This window comes from Mirounga leonina, unplaced genomic scaffold (assembly GCF_011800145.1).
Source record: "Mirounga leonina isolate KUSES-001 unplaced genomic scaffold, KU_Mleo_1.0 Mir_127, whole genome shotgun sequence".
In the NCBI taxonomy this organism is placed as follows: Eukaryota; Metazoa; Chordata; class Mammalia; order Carnivora; family Phocidae; genus Mirounga; species Mirounga leonina.
In genome coordinates this window covers 41,829,068-41,843,695 of record NW_023270316.1, presented here as the reverse complement: position 1 = coordinate 41,843,695, position 14,628 = coordinate 41,829,068, and the positions used below count along the sequence as shown (strand labels likewise).

Below are 14,628 nucleotides of genomic sequence, written 5' to 3'. Positions count from 1 at the left end.
ACCAAAAAGACATATAATAAAAAATGTTGGCCAAGAACTGGAGAAATTAGAACTCTCATATGTTGCTGATGAAATGTTAAATGATGCAGCTCTTTGAAAAACAGCCTGGCTGTTTATCAAAATGTTAAACATAAAGTTTCTATATGACTAATCAATTCAAATTCTAGGTATTTAGCCAATAGAAAATATATGTCCAAGCAAAAACTTGTAATGAAAGTTAATAGCATTCTTCATGCCAGCCAAAGTGTGTAAAGAGCCCACACGTCCATCAAATAATGCATAAGCAAATGTGGTCTATCCATACAATGGAATATTACTCAGCAGTTAAAAAAATGAAGTACTGATGCATAAAATACATGGATGAACCTTGAAAACATTATGCTAAGTGAAAGCTAGTCACAAAAGATTATATATTGTATGATTCTATTATATAAAATGTTCAGAATAAGCATATTCAAAGTGACAGTAGATAGAGCAGTGGTTGCTAGGGATTAGGGTTAGGGGAATGGAGAGTGACTGCTAACAAGTATGGGATTCTTCTAGGGTGATGTATATTTTCTAAAATTAGATAGTTGTGATGACTGCACAGCTCCTGTGAGTATATTAGAAACTGAATTCTCACTTTAAATGGATGAATTCATGGCATGTGAATTTTATCTCAATAAAGCTGTTTTAAAATAATGACATATTAATGTTTAAATATCTCAGCTATTTTTTGATGATGTCCTTATTAAACTATTGAAAATTAAATTCCGTTTTAGAGATATACCAATAGTATATACACTGATTAGAAGAAGAGCTTATTCGGGTACCTGGGTGGCTCAGTCGGTTAAGCATCTGCCTTTGGCTCAGGTCATGATCCCAGGGTCCTGGGATTGAGTCCTGCATCGGGCCCTGCTCAGCAGGGAGTCTGCTTCTCCTTCTACCCCTCCCTCCTTGCTTGTGATCTCTCTCTCTCAAATAAATAAATAAAATCTTTTAAAAAAAAATTTTTAAAAAAGAAGAGGAGCTTATTCAAGAACATAATTCAAATCACTGTGTCTTAAAAACTTTATAGTCATATAACTTGAAAAGGCCGGTCTGTGGAGGTGGTATAAATGGAGAAATGAGTTCTCTCCTGTTCAATCTCTTTTTGATATATCAGGTTCTAAACATAATTATTTTGGTTTTGTAGGAACTACACTAAGTATTTTAAGCTTCATATTATTTCTTTAAAAAAATAATCATAGATCAGTGTTCAAATGTGTGGTCTCTGAGTCCAATCCAAACACCAAAACAACTTTATAACTTTACAAGTTAATACCCAATTTATTTCTCAAATTCTTTTATAAAGTTATATTTCCAAAAACAGATTATGAGAATTCCCATTTTACTATACCACTACACCAATATTGAGCATTAGCATGCTTGGGCAACTATTTCTCAGTTCCATTACCTGTAAAATGAGAGTTAACACTATAAAACATCTTCTCACCAGTAATGTCTGGAACATGGGAAACACTATTCTTAGTAAGTCAACCAGTTGTCATTAGACTCTGTCTTAATTTTAGTAGTAGTATTTTTAGTAGTCTAGTAGTATTTTTTATTTTTTTAAGATTTTATTTATTTATTTTAGAGAGAGAGAGCATGAGCAGCGGGGAGGAGCAGAGGGAGAGGGAGAAGCAGAGTCCCTGATGAGCAGGAAGCCTGACACAGGAGCTTGATCCCAGGACCCTAAGATCATGACCTGAGTGGAAGGCAGACGCTTAACTGACTGAGCCACCCAGGCACCTCTAGTAGTATTTTTAGCATTATTACTATTAGTAGTAGAATTAGTAAATATGATTCTCTTGTATGATTCAACAAATTAACATTGATTGCAATTTAACAACATAATAGGTTTTGAATATAGCCAATTTACCCCATGTGAGTTAATCTCCAAATTTAAGAGTTAGCTCACCAAAAGCACATTTGTAAAACAATAGTATAGGAGACAGATGACTTTTAAAAGCATGCACTTAAGCAAGTTTGTGGGAAATTGTTAGAGTATGAGCTGGGTGATTTCTTCTACTATGCTACTCATCATTCCGTAACCATTCCCAGGTTGGCAAACAAACAAGCAAAAAAATAAAAATCAACGTGTAACTTTCCAACAGATTAAAAATTTCAAACATCGACTATTAACATGCCAAATTTTAATAAGCTTAGTGGTACACAGGGATTAAAAGATTTATAAATGCTTTCAAATCAACCTTGTAGAAAATACAACATAACCTTCAAATAACCCTGACTTAATGCAATAGTGGAGTGGAATAAAATTTCTTCAGTTGTTTGTTGGATGGAAACTATAATGAGAACATATCATAAGTGGATTAGAAGAATTTCCTGTTGAACATGTTAATAGTGTATCATGAGCAATCTTCACATGCAACTATCAATCAAAACTGCTATAATCAAGAATCAATAAATGGTGCTTTCTTGGGGCATAACTTAGTTTACTTAGATACTTGGAATTATTGAAAACAAATCAAATTTTAATTGCTCAATTACAAAAACTGGGAATGTTTTATAAATTACAAAAATATTTTCCTAAGATTATTTAAGAAAAAAACATAACTACAACTCAGTGCAGATTCCCCCTTAAAATCAAGGCCTTTGCTGAACAGTAAAACATCATATTCCCACTTCCCATTCAGTACTCTTTATTCCCTTCCCCACTGACTTTTTTTTTTCCACAGAACTTGTCATATCTGATATGCTATATATTTTGTTTATATGCATCTTGTCTTTTTACTCCAACAGAATATGAAATCCTTGAGGGAAAGGATTTCATTCACTGCTAAATCTTTGCACTTATAATATGCATACACTTAGTAAAGCTTTTTGGAAGGAAAGAATGAAAGAAAGAAGGAAGGAAAAAAGGAAGAGGAAAATAATATCCTCATAAGACTTAAATTTTTTACTCTACCTTTTGTTTCAGACAAAAACTTGGTTTTTGTGTTCTCTGTTTTTGATACACATAAAACTACTTCATTTATTTTATTCCTAAATTTGAGTAATATTACATGAATACATCATACAGATTTATTCATTTCCCTACTGATGACTATTCAGGTTAGTTCCAAGTTTGCTATTAGAAAAAAATTAATGCTGCAGTGTACTTCTTTGAACACTTCCCCTAGTGTACATAAACAAGAATTCCTCATATATACATATATATACACTGATTCAAGAGTATGTATTTTTAACTTTAAAGTTTACAAGATAGTACCAATTAATCTCCCGAAGTTACATTTCCCAAAACAGATTATGATTTTACTACATCACCCATTTTACTACACCACCACCAACATTGAGCATTAGCATGCTTTAACTTGTCCTTTTCCAATCTGATAATTGTGACATGTTTTAATTTCAGTTTCTGATGACTAGTGTTGTTGGAAACTGCTCTCATATGCTTTACTCATTCGTATCTATTTCTGGGTGAATTCCTGTTTATTAACTTTGTCCAATTTTACTGAAACAATTTTTTTCTTATAACTTTAGAAGACTTTCTTATACATTGTGGATAAATATTTCTTTTCTGTTTATGATCTTGGATATTATGCCTATTTAATGGGGTTTATTTGTTAAATGTAGTAAAATTCACCAGTCTATTATTTTATAATCTCTGCTGCTTATACTTTTTAAAGACCTTTTCTATACCAGTTCTTAAAGATATGTCTTAAAGATATTTCTATTAAGTATGTTAAAATTTTTAACACATTTAATATATCTGTACAGATGATCCCTGATTTACAGTGGTCCAACATGATTTTTGACTTTGTGATGATTCAAAAGTGATACACATTCAGTAGAAACCGTACTTCAAATTTTGAATTGCAGTGTTTTCCTGGACTAGTGGTTTGCTGTATGATACCCTCTCATGAGGCTGGGTAGCCAGCCACAACTGTCAGTCAGCCATACAATCACAAGGGTCAACAACTAATACATTTACAACCATTCTGCACAGCCATTCTGCTTTTTACTTTCAGTACAGAATTCCATAAATTACATGAAGTATTCAACACTTTATTTAAAATAAGCTTTGTGGTAGATGATTTGGTCTGCTGTAGGCCAATGTAAGTGTTCTGAGAATGTTTAAGTTATGATGTTTGATAGGTTAGGTGTATTACATACATTTCGACTTACAATGGGTTTATCAAGACGTAACCCTATTGTAAGTCGAGAAAGATCTGTGTTTTTTGGGGGACATATTCTGAGATAATGTTTTAGTTTTGTTTTATTCCTTAAGGATAGAGTATTGTCTGAAGTCACATATTGAATTGTTATTTTTATACAGGTGTGTAATGCTAACTCTAGCAAGTATCAGTGTATTTGTGGAGCTAGTTCTGTGCTTTCTGTTTTCTTCTGTTGATATATTTTTAAATCATGTGACCATAGCAATATTATTTGTTTATTCATTTTTAATTTAAACAATATAGTTTTAAATTTTTTCCAGCTTTATTGAGACAGTTTTAATTTTTTTCCAGCTTTATTGAGGTATAACTTTCAATACATAATATAGATTTGTTAACTATAGTTACTATGAGATACAGATCCAGAACCTATTCATTGAATAACTGGAAGTTTATACTGTTTAACCAGTATCTCCCCATTTCCTCCATCCCCCAACTCCTGGCAACCACCATTCTACTCTGTTTCTATAAGTTTGGCTTTTTAAGATTCCACATACAAGTGAGATCATACAGCTTATAATAGATCTTTTGATGGCCCTTTGGATGTCTTCTCTGGAATAATGTCTATTCAGTTCCTCTGCCCATTTTTTAATCAGTTTTTTTTTTTTTTTTGTAATTGCATTCTCTGAGTTCCTTTTATATTCTGGATATTAACTCTTTATCAGATGTATGATTTGCAAATACTTTCTCCCATTCTGTAGGTTATCTTTTCATTTTGTTTATTATTTTTTTTGCTGAGCAGAAGTTTCAGTTTGATGTAGTCCCTTTTATTTATTTCTGCTTTTGTTGTTTGTGCTTTCGGTGTCATATCCAAAAAAGTCATTGCCATAACTAATGTCAAAGGGCTTTTATCCTATGTTTTCCTCTATGAGTTTTGTGGTTTCAGGTCTTTTATTTAAGTATTTAATCCATTTTGAGTTAGTTTTTGTGAGTGATGTTAAGATACTAGGTCCAATTTAATTTCTTTGCATGTAATTATCCAATTTTCCCAACATCATTTATTGAAGAGACTTATCTTTTCCCCATTGATTATCCTTGGCTCCCTTGTCAAATATTAGTTGACCATATATGTGAGAATTTGAAAGTATAGTAGCAAGGCAGATAAGAGCAAATCATATTACAGTACTCTGAGGAATTACTAAGAATTTGTATAATATTATAGGAATGACACTTGATTCACTTTATTTACTTCATGTTTGATTGTCTTATAAAATACTATTCTTCCTCTTTCCTAAGTTTGTTTATTTAAAAAAGAGTCATAGATAATGTAAATCTTTATTATGAATTAGTTATTTTTTTTCATTTGAAAGGTCCTTGCATGCCTCTTCTGAAATATATATTCTTCTAATATATGTAATTGTACCCATCCCTGTCATGTATCCTCTTGAATAGAAATAGGTATTTTTCTGTGATCAAAAGTTTTGCCCAAAACCTCTAGATATTTTTCTGATATGAATTGCTACAATTAAGCCTTAATTTTGCATTTATATTAGTCAAAAATGATTGATATTGACTAAGAATGAAGCCTAGGTTTAGAATGAGAAGTACATTTGTAGTTTGTGTTGATAACTTCAGAAAGAAAAAAATATAAACTTTCTTTTTCTTTTTTTTTTTTTAAAGATTTTATTTATTTTTTTTTGACAGAGAGAGACATAGAACAGGAACACAAGCAGGGGGAATGGGAGAGGGAGAAGCAGGCTTCCCGCAGAGCAGGGAGCCCGATGTGGGATTCGCTCCCAGGACCCTGGGATCATGACCTGAGCCGAAGGCAGACGCTTAACGACTGAGCCACCCAGGTGCCCCTAAACTTTATTTTTCTTTATTTTCTCTTTCCTTTCTCTCATTTAGCCCATAGATTAAATGAGTAAGATATCCTTTAAAATAATGTATAATTAATTATAAATTAATTAATAATAAATAATGTATAAAATAATGTATAAATGTATAAATAAATAAATAAAATTTTTCTCTTCTTGTAACATGCAAAATCAGATACAATACATAACTCAAGACTTGTTTATTTTTACACCAGGAATGACATTTTGCTGTTAATATTATACTAACTCTTAATAATGAATTTGATTTTCCCAAATTGATGAGGAAATTGCTGATTATATGAAGTTTCCATATTTAGTAAAAATGAATATTAATATTGTAAAATGATGAATTGCTAATATGGGACATTGAGCTTGCAATCAACTATAAAATATCCCTCCTATAAAAGACAAGAATTTATAGTGATAATTTTGGAACTTAATTCCATTTCTAATGCCATGTATAACAAAGGAATAGGTAACTCTGTAGCCCTTCATAGGGGGAAATAATTATCTTTCTTTAAAAATGCTTATTTTGACTATTTTGGGGAAATAACATAATTGTGTGATCATTATCAGCATTTTATTTTAAAATGTGCTCCAAAAAGAAAGGAGAATAATGCCTGCTTGGTAGTAGAAGAAAAATGTCTATCAAAAAATGTTAGTTAATTAAACTTATAAAAGTCATTCTTAATTTCTAATGACAAGCAGTCAGGAAGTGTTATGTTGAATTTAGCTCCATTTCAGTTAAGAGGTATTGTACTGGTTTTCTTTAACAGCAACACGACATCACTGTTGGGATATTCTGTTTAAATATGTTAGAAAAATAAGCTTAACAGACAGAAGGAGTAATCTCTTTTAATTGACATTAAAGAAAAGTGATAAAATTATGCTAATGAACCAAGTACCATATATACGACTAGGTATGATATAAATTCAACCCAGTAAAGTCTCTTTTAAACAGATATCAGACCATATACATTTAAATATTTCTATACCCTAAATTGTTAAAAAACAAAGCAAAACAGAAAAAGTACCTCTATGACAAAGGATTAACGTCTGGATATATGTATGAAGCACCTTGTAACTACCACTTCAGATCCTGCCTTGTCTCGCCTTGTCTTGCCAGGTGTTCCAGCCCAGAGATTGCTATAACAACTGGCACTTTGCTGCCTGCAACTGATTTCGTGTGGGTGGGCCCTTACCAACACCCAGTCCATATACTTTTTGCCTCCAAATCTGGGGCTTCCCTGTTGACCTTGAGGCATGAAATGTCTCAGCTCATTTGCATGAGCAAATTTTGGGGTCAGTTAAAATCTAGGAGTGCAAATCTTTGACTAGTGAGATTTAGGAGCCAGTTACATAAGTTCTTACGCTTTCCTCTCTTTTATAGGCCTTGCTGAGATGCACTCATTATTGCTACTTAGAGTAATGTCATGAGATCAAGTAGTCGGTACATTTTGTACCAAATGATAAGCATCGTTTCACTGTCTCTCCTTCTTGGCCTTATTATTCCCTTGTCCTTCACTTCCACTTCTCTGATTTACACTTCCTCAAAGAAATACATCATCATATAAACTTTTGTCTCAGGCTCTGCTTTCTGGGAATTCACACTAAAACAACATGTGAAAAAATTGTTATAAATAAGAAATACCAGAGGTCAATTTGATAATATAATAATAAGGAAATAACATGAAATATAATTCACAAACCAATAAATGTGGTCAGAAAATGAAAGACCACCCTCATTACTTACAGAATTCAAAGTAAAATGTGATCTCCCCAAATTTAACTGTTTTTTAGTTTAATAAAAACATTAACTATTGCTCATTTTGAGGGAGGAATCGTATTTGTTGAATAAAATGGAAATCATGCAAACATTCTATCTTTAAAAAATAATAAGTTTTCAGCAAAAGATTACTATGGGACAGATATTTTTCTCAGTGCTTTGCATATATTGAACAATGTAATCTTTAACTCAGTTCTGCTACGGGTATTAATGCTACCATTTCTCAGATAAAGAGTGGAGAATGAGGGTTGAAGTTAGAATTCAAACTCAGCACTCTCACTCCAGAAGACCTGTTCTTTACTGTTCACTCTGCTGCCTGTTACGGATTGCAGATACTATGGAAGTCTTCAGGTATCTGTACTTCCTGCTTCAATTTCAGGGTACCCTCCCGGTGCCCAGGCTTCAGGTAACCAAGGCAACCATCCTGAACTCAAAGTTCCAAAACACGTGGCCTCCAAACAGGGTGATTAATCTTTTTTATGCCATGGACCCCTTTGGCAGTCCGATAAAATCAATGGATCCCTCTGAGAATAATTATTTTTAAGTTAAAATAAATAATATAGAGAAATTAAAGAAGTACTTTTATTTAAATATAGCTTATCAACTGTTGAAAAAGTAAATTTGTGATGTAGCAATATATATGCTTCTTTAACAAGATTTTGTGTTAGTTCTAATAGCTAATTTCAAAATAAGAAGGTCTCACAATGACTCTAAATTGTATTTCAAGATATCACTACAAGACTTCATGAGATCTGAATTAGAACCTCCACCAAAGATTTCATAAAACTTGGCTTTGGAGACAGTGTTTGGCTAGAGTGGGCTGGAGTTGGGTATTTCCTTTCCCCAGGTCAGTTAGGCTCAGATAATATCCCAGCAGGTTAGGCTCTTATTAACTAGTTCCCCACTGAGGGCAGGCCTTGTTGAGAAGAACAGAGTGTTCTGGCATATTTTAAGATGCATCCTTTTCCCCCTCTCCCTCCTGGAAGCATGAGGGGAATTTTCTTCAGTATTTATTGTGAAAAGCTATATAAGCCGCTGGAGATAAAACTCACAAAAGTGTGGGGGCCTCCCTATAACTTAGTCCCCCTGGAAATTTTAACTCACAGAACTGTGCACACTGAGACTCTGGCAATTTGTCAGTTGCAGTCCAGGTTTTTTTACCCCAGCACTGGTTCACAGAGCATTTTTTGCTCCTGAGTTTCTTCTCTGGTAAGCCATGACCTCTGAATTCACCTCTCTCTCCACCCTCAGAGGCAGCCATTTTCCCTATGGCCTCCCTTATGGATTCAAGAAGAGTTGTTGAATTTTCAGTCTGTTGAATTTTTGAGTGTTGACAGGACAGTGGCAACATTCAAGTTCTTTATGTGTGGAAATGGAAATTAGAAGTCCTACTTTTTGTTTTTCAGAAGAAGAAAGAACAGAAGGACCAAAGGAAGAAGGGAGGAAGGGAACAAAGACATTCTTAATAGGCAAGATAATCCAAGGATTTAGAGGTTGTCTCCCAGAAACTAGGCAAAGGCCAATCTTCGGAATATGCAGTATTGGACAGCCAAGACCTGCTGAGTTAATTCTTTACTGCACAATCATCAACTGTTCACACCTTTGTGTCTGTACTCAGACAAATGCTTTTCTGCTTGTCCTATCCTCCAAAAACAGATAAGGGTACTACTCAGTGTAAATTTCTTTTAGCATGGGCATTCTTTTAATCACCTTTATATCCCTAGTGTATATATAGTGCCCAAAATATAGTAGTGGCTCAATAAGTGTTAAAAAATATTTGAACAGAAATAAATCAAAGTCTTTTCTTTTTTTTTTTTTTTTAAATTACTCTTATTCAGGAAGTGTGTAGTGGAATGCATCATTGCATAATGTAGAGATACCCTCTAATTATAGTCAACAATTGTACATCTTACTAAGTAAGTACATCTACATATTTTACATATTAGAAACAGGTGAAAACATGGGAAAGAATAATCTAATAATTAAGGATGAAAAGTAAAGCAGGTAACATGAAATATGATTAAGAAGAAATGAGATTAAATTTTATTTTGGATAATTTTCAAGCGTTGTTCCTTTAAGTTTCATAACAGTTCTAATAGATCAGAGGTCCATAGCAATGGAATTTCAAGTAGCAGTCAACAGGATAAAATTCAGGTTGCTTAGCCATTACTTTCAAAGAGATGTAGCAAGAGATCGGGAAAAGATCGCAGTAGACACTCAGATCACAGCTTCAGAAATAGTCTGGCCACAAGTGTGAGGGACAGACACAGTTATAGGACATAGATGTTTGACAAATAAAAAAATAAGGTTGTATTTTAATTAAATGACACTTGAATCTGTTGTTATTCAGTGAAACAAATGCAGAAATAAGCTACAATCAGGATTATTAGAAGCATAGACTTTATCAGGATGGAATACCATCCATCATAATATTAATCTTTCATGGGAATTATTGGACAGTTTTTATGGAGTGTTCTTGTTTTAATAGACATGTAGGGAATGGATTCTTTTTTTTTTTTTTTTGGGGGGGGGGGGAATGGATTCTGAATTCAGACAGCCTGGGTTTAATCCTAGAGCTACCACTTAATAAACTCGCTCAATCAGTCTGTTCTTTGGGGTCATCTCATCTGAAAAGTGGTGGGAGAATAAAAACACCTCTTTATTATTTTGTGAAAATTAAGGAGGTTAGTTCAGTTGGTGTTCACACTTGTGCCTGACATAAAAACAATTGTTCAAATCAACACCAGCTATTACCATAAAAACTAGAAAAAAGTGTAGATATACCTAAAATCCAAAATGTATTTTGGTAAGAAAGTCATATTGGAAGGTTAATCTGAATCCTTTGGAAGCTAAGTTATTAACTTAAAACGGGAATGTTAAAGGTTTACATTCAAGAGCCATCATGGCTCTCCTGCTATTGGCTACAGGTAACAGGAACTCTAATTCAAACTTAAAAAATGTAAACCGTAACTAAAATAATATATTATCTGACATAGCATTAGGTAGGAAAACAACCCAGGGTTGTTTTGTTGTTGTTGTTGTTGTTGTTGTTGTTGTTGTTGTCGTTTTCCTTTCTTTCTCTCTGGTTATTTAATCAATGCATGCCTTTCCCCTAAAATAATTCCCTCATTGCCATAAGATGTCAGGGAGAGAAACTGAAACATGCTGGGTCCTGGATCACACTCAGAAAAAGTGAAAACCCTTCTACTCAAGCTTGGGATAGGAGTCTTTCCCTTCAAAATGGTCATTTCTTGTTCACCTGCTCCATGCACCAAATGGCTTAATGAACCGCATTTACTCCTCGAGGTCAGGAGCAGGGGATTGGGGACGTTTCCCCAGATCTGTACAGTTCAGTGGCATTGGAAAGAGACTGGCATAAAATGAGAATTTGGTAGGAACAAAGTAGGGAGGAGCAAATGCTAGAGAGACAAAAACAATGTCTACTACAATGGTAGACACTTTGATTATATCTCACTGATTTTATTCTAGTAGACTATCAGTTTAGCAGGGAAACTGTGCACTGATAGATTAAGTTGTTGCTAATGTAAAGAAACTTCTACACAGAAATGTCTCTCCCACCTGTGTACTACTGACTTGATTTTTATCTTTTTAAACAGAGTGACAGGCTGTTATATGTAAACTTGACACACTGTACATTTATGCATAAAGGACTGATAAAAATATAATTTCCTCTAAATATATTTTGATTAGGAAAAGAGGCAAAAAAGAAGAAAAGATGAGGCTTGAAACATTTCCTAGGGTTGCGTATTATAGAAAGAGAGAAGGATGAATATGTGGAATAGGAATTTCCCTCATTGCTAATTCTTTCCAGGACTGACATTCATATGAAATATATTTATTTATAGAATTAAATATTCTTTAGTCTATAATATCATATAATTAAATATTCTTTAATCAATCCTTTCTGGTTCATTTTTTTAAAGGAATAAATCTATAGGGGAAAGAGCAAGAAAGAGTTAAATGGGCAAAGAATACAAAAATGTACATATAAACAGAGCCATATGATTTTAGGTATAATTAGATTTTATAACTTAACTATTATAATTTTCTCTGTTTTGCATTTAAATTTGTAAAAATATGTGATCTCAACTCAAATATATTTTATTGGGCAAAGAGGTTTTTATTTATATGATGCTCGTCATATTGAGAATAGATTTAATATATATCTAGGATTTAATCAAAACATACTAAACTCATTAGAAATTGTATCCCAATTTCTTGGCTTTATGCTTGAAATCATTTTTGTTCTTTGTTAAATTCAAAAATCTATAGCTATAAAGTTAAAAGAGGGAAAATCACAGTGGTGCCATACAGAAAGGATATTTAATAGTCTTTATTTTAAAGTTTAATTGAGCACAAGGAGTAGAGACTTCAAATTGCTAAATTACCTGAAGTATTTATTCATAAAATAGCATATATTTTAAAATAATAAAGATAACAATAATGAATTCAAATAACATCTTGCACCTGGACACAATTTTTAAATATGATTATATTTAATTCCATTTTTCCCATAATGTACCTATTAGATTGAGAGTGAATTTATGTTCAGTTTCCAGATTAATTCCTTCACAGAATATTAGAGAAATAGATTGTATTCTTTGGGGGGATGATGCTGCTATGAACTGTTGTCTGCTTACTAATCATGGGACTTGTGTATCCTCTATTTCATTCTTCTTTGAGTTTATTGATTACTCCATCGACTTTTCTATTTTCAGCCTGTCTGTTCATTCGGACTAGTTTGCACCATTAGCAAAATATACAGTTTGTTTTATTCCTCCTCTCAATACCCACTTTTGAAATTAGGCTTTGAAATATAGCAAATGCTTGGCATTAAAACAAATATTTTAAACCTTGCAATGAGGTAAATTCCAAATTATTTTCCTAAATTGAATGGAATTTGAGCTGTTTTCAAAGTAAATAATAAAAATATTTACTAGAAATACTAGAAAATAGTTTACTGTTTATAGGACATAAATACATGATAGTATTTAGATAGAAAAACATATTTGTAAAAGTGAAAGATATGCTTCAAGGCTGTTTAGATAAGAATATTTTTACTGCTAGAATTTAATCTTTATTGTTATTCACTATGATTCAAAAATTTAAGAAGATATGACATTTTATAATTTAATATACCATTTATATTTCTAGATGATATAAGATAAAGAATCATATAATTTATATTTTCTCCATCATTTTTTCTTAGACATAAACACTTTCATAGCAATGAAGGTGACCTAATTCAATAAGTAGATTTTTTTCTTATGACAATATTTTATTCATGACTGAAAAACATGAAAGTTAGTTCTAAATTATCAGAGCTTCTCCCATAATATTGTTAATAGATTTTCATATTCTGGACTATATGTAGTCCCTATTATAAATCAAAAGATATGTATAAATTACATTCACAGATTGTCTCATGGCATATCCATACACTCTTATCAATGAGTTAAAACTAACCAAGGCCTGGTTTTCCATTTGAAATATGTATTTCTACACAGAGAAAACTAATAAAGCAATGACTTTAAAACAAATCTGCCTCCTTTAAGTATGCTCAAAAACATGTTTCAAAGTGGCATAAGACCTTTAGAAGTTAACAGTAATGACTGCCCAGTGACACAAAGAGGCAACATTCTTTAATTCAGGTTTTGTTAAGTTGAAAGGTACATATGGGCGAGGATTCTTACTTGTTTTAATTTTTGTTCGGTGTTTAGAACAATGTTTGTTTGTTGTTCTAGTTTGTTCATTGTTCTAGTTTCCAAAACCAGTACTTAAAGATGGTCTCTTCAAATCAATATGCATTGTGCTAAATAATTAAATAAATAAATTTATTGTTGCTTATTCTCTGCTCTTCAACCAGAGTTGCTTCTGCAACCAAATTTAAAGATTTTAAAAACAGTTTTTAGGCATTTTCTTCCCAACAGGCCTTGATGCTAGTTAAGTCCATGGCGTGCATTGTCTCAAAGGTTGGATGAACACCCTTAGAATAAAAAAATCAATGGACTTTCTTTATAGATTATTTTTCAAATCCAATGTGGAGAAAATAGTTTTAAAGGCAACGTTTAATATTATATAATCCAACCATTTATTTTGTATACTTATTTGAAAACATGTATTTTATATCAAAAAAAAGCTGAGGGGCGCCTGGGTGGCTCAGTCAGTTAAGTGTCTGCCTTCGGCTCAGGTCATGATCTCAGGGTCCTGGGACCCAGCCCCACATAGCACCTCCAGCTCCCTGCTCAGCTGGAGTCTGCTTCTCCCTCTCCCCTTGCCCCCACCCCACCCCACTTCAGCTCTCTCTCTCTCTCATAAAATGAATGGATAAAATCTTTTTTTAAAAGCTGCAATTGTTAAGAGTAAAAAACTTCAAAGATAGGGTTAGGGTACAATGAAGGCAATTCCAAAAGCTTAGGATATTTAACACCTGTTAAATACTACAACTTGAAGGATCAGGTGCACTGCTCGCTTCAGCAGCACATATACTAAAATTGGAGGGATACAGAGAAGAATAGCATGGCCCCTGCACCAGGATGGCAAGCAAATTTGTGAAGGATCAGGTGCATGAAGGGTAAGCTATAGACAAAGGACAGGGGAATTACACAAACTGATTTTGGAATTAATACTTTCCCTAGTCTAAGAGCTGGCAAGAGGATGATCTGAGGAATCTATGTGATGTAGATCCTTGAGAAGGGACCCAGTGCTTCAACCCCTGGGCTAAATCCCCAGGTTGTAACTAAAAGGGAAGCAATAAAAAAAACCAGTCAGCTTTTAGAGGCTAGGG

The 14,628-nt window shown here is 33.0% G+C and overlaps 1 non-coding gene across 1 annotated transcript; it reads left to right on the top strand.

The window, feature by feature from the left end:
• The first annotated feature begins 14,305 nt into the window (after positions 1-14,305).
• LOC118009697 lies at positions 14,306-14,412 on the top strand. The gene has a single exon (XR_004678986.1). It is a non-coding gene; the product is annotated as a U6 spliceosomal RNA (small nuclear RNA).
• The last annotated feature ends 216 nt before the right edge of the window (positions 14,413-14,628 follow it).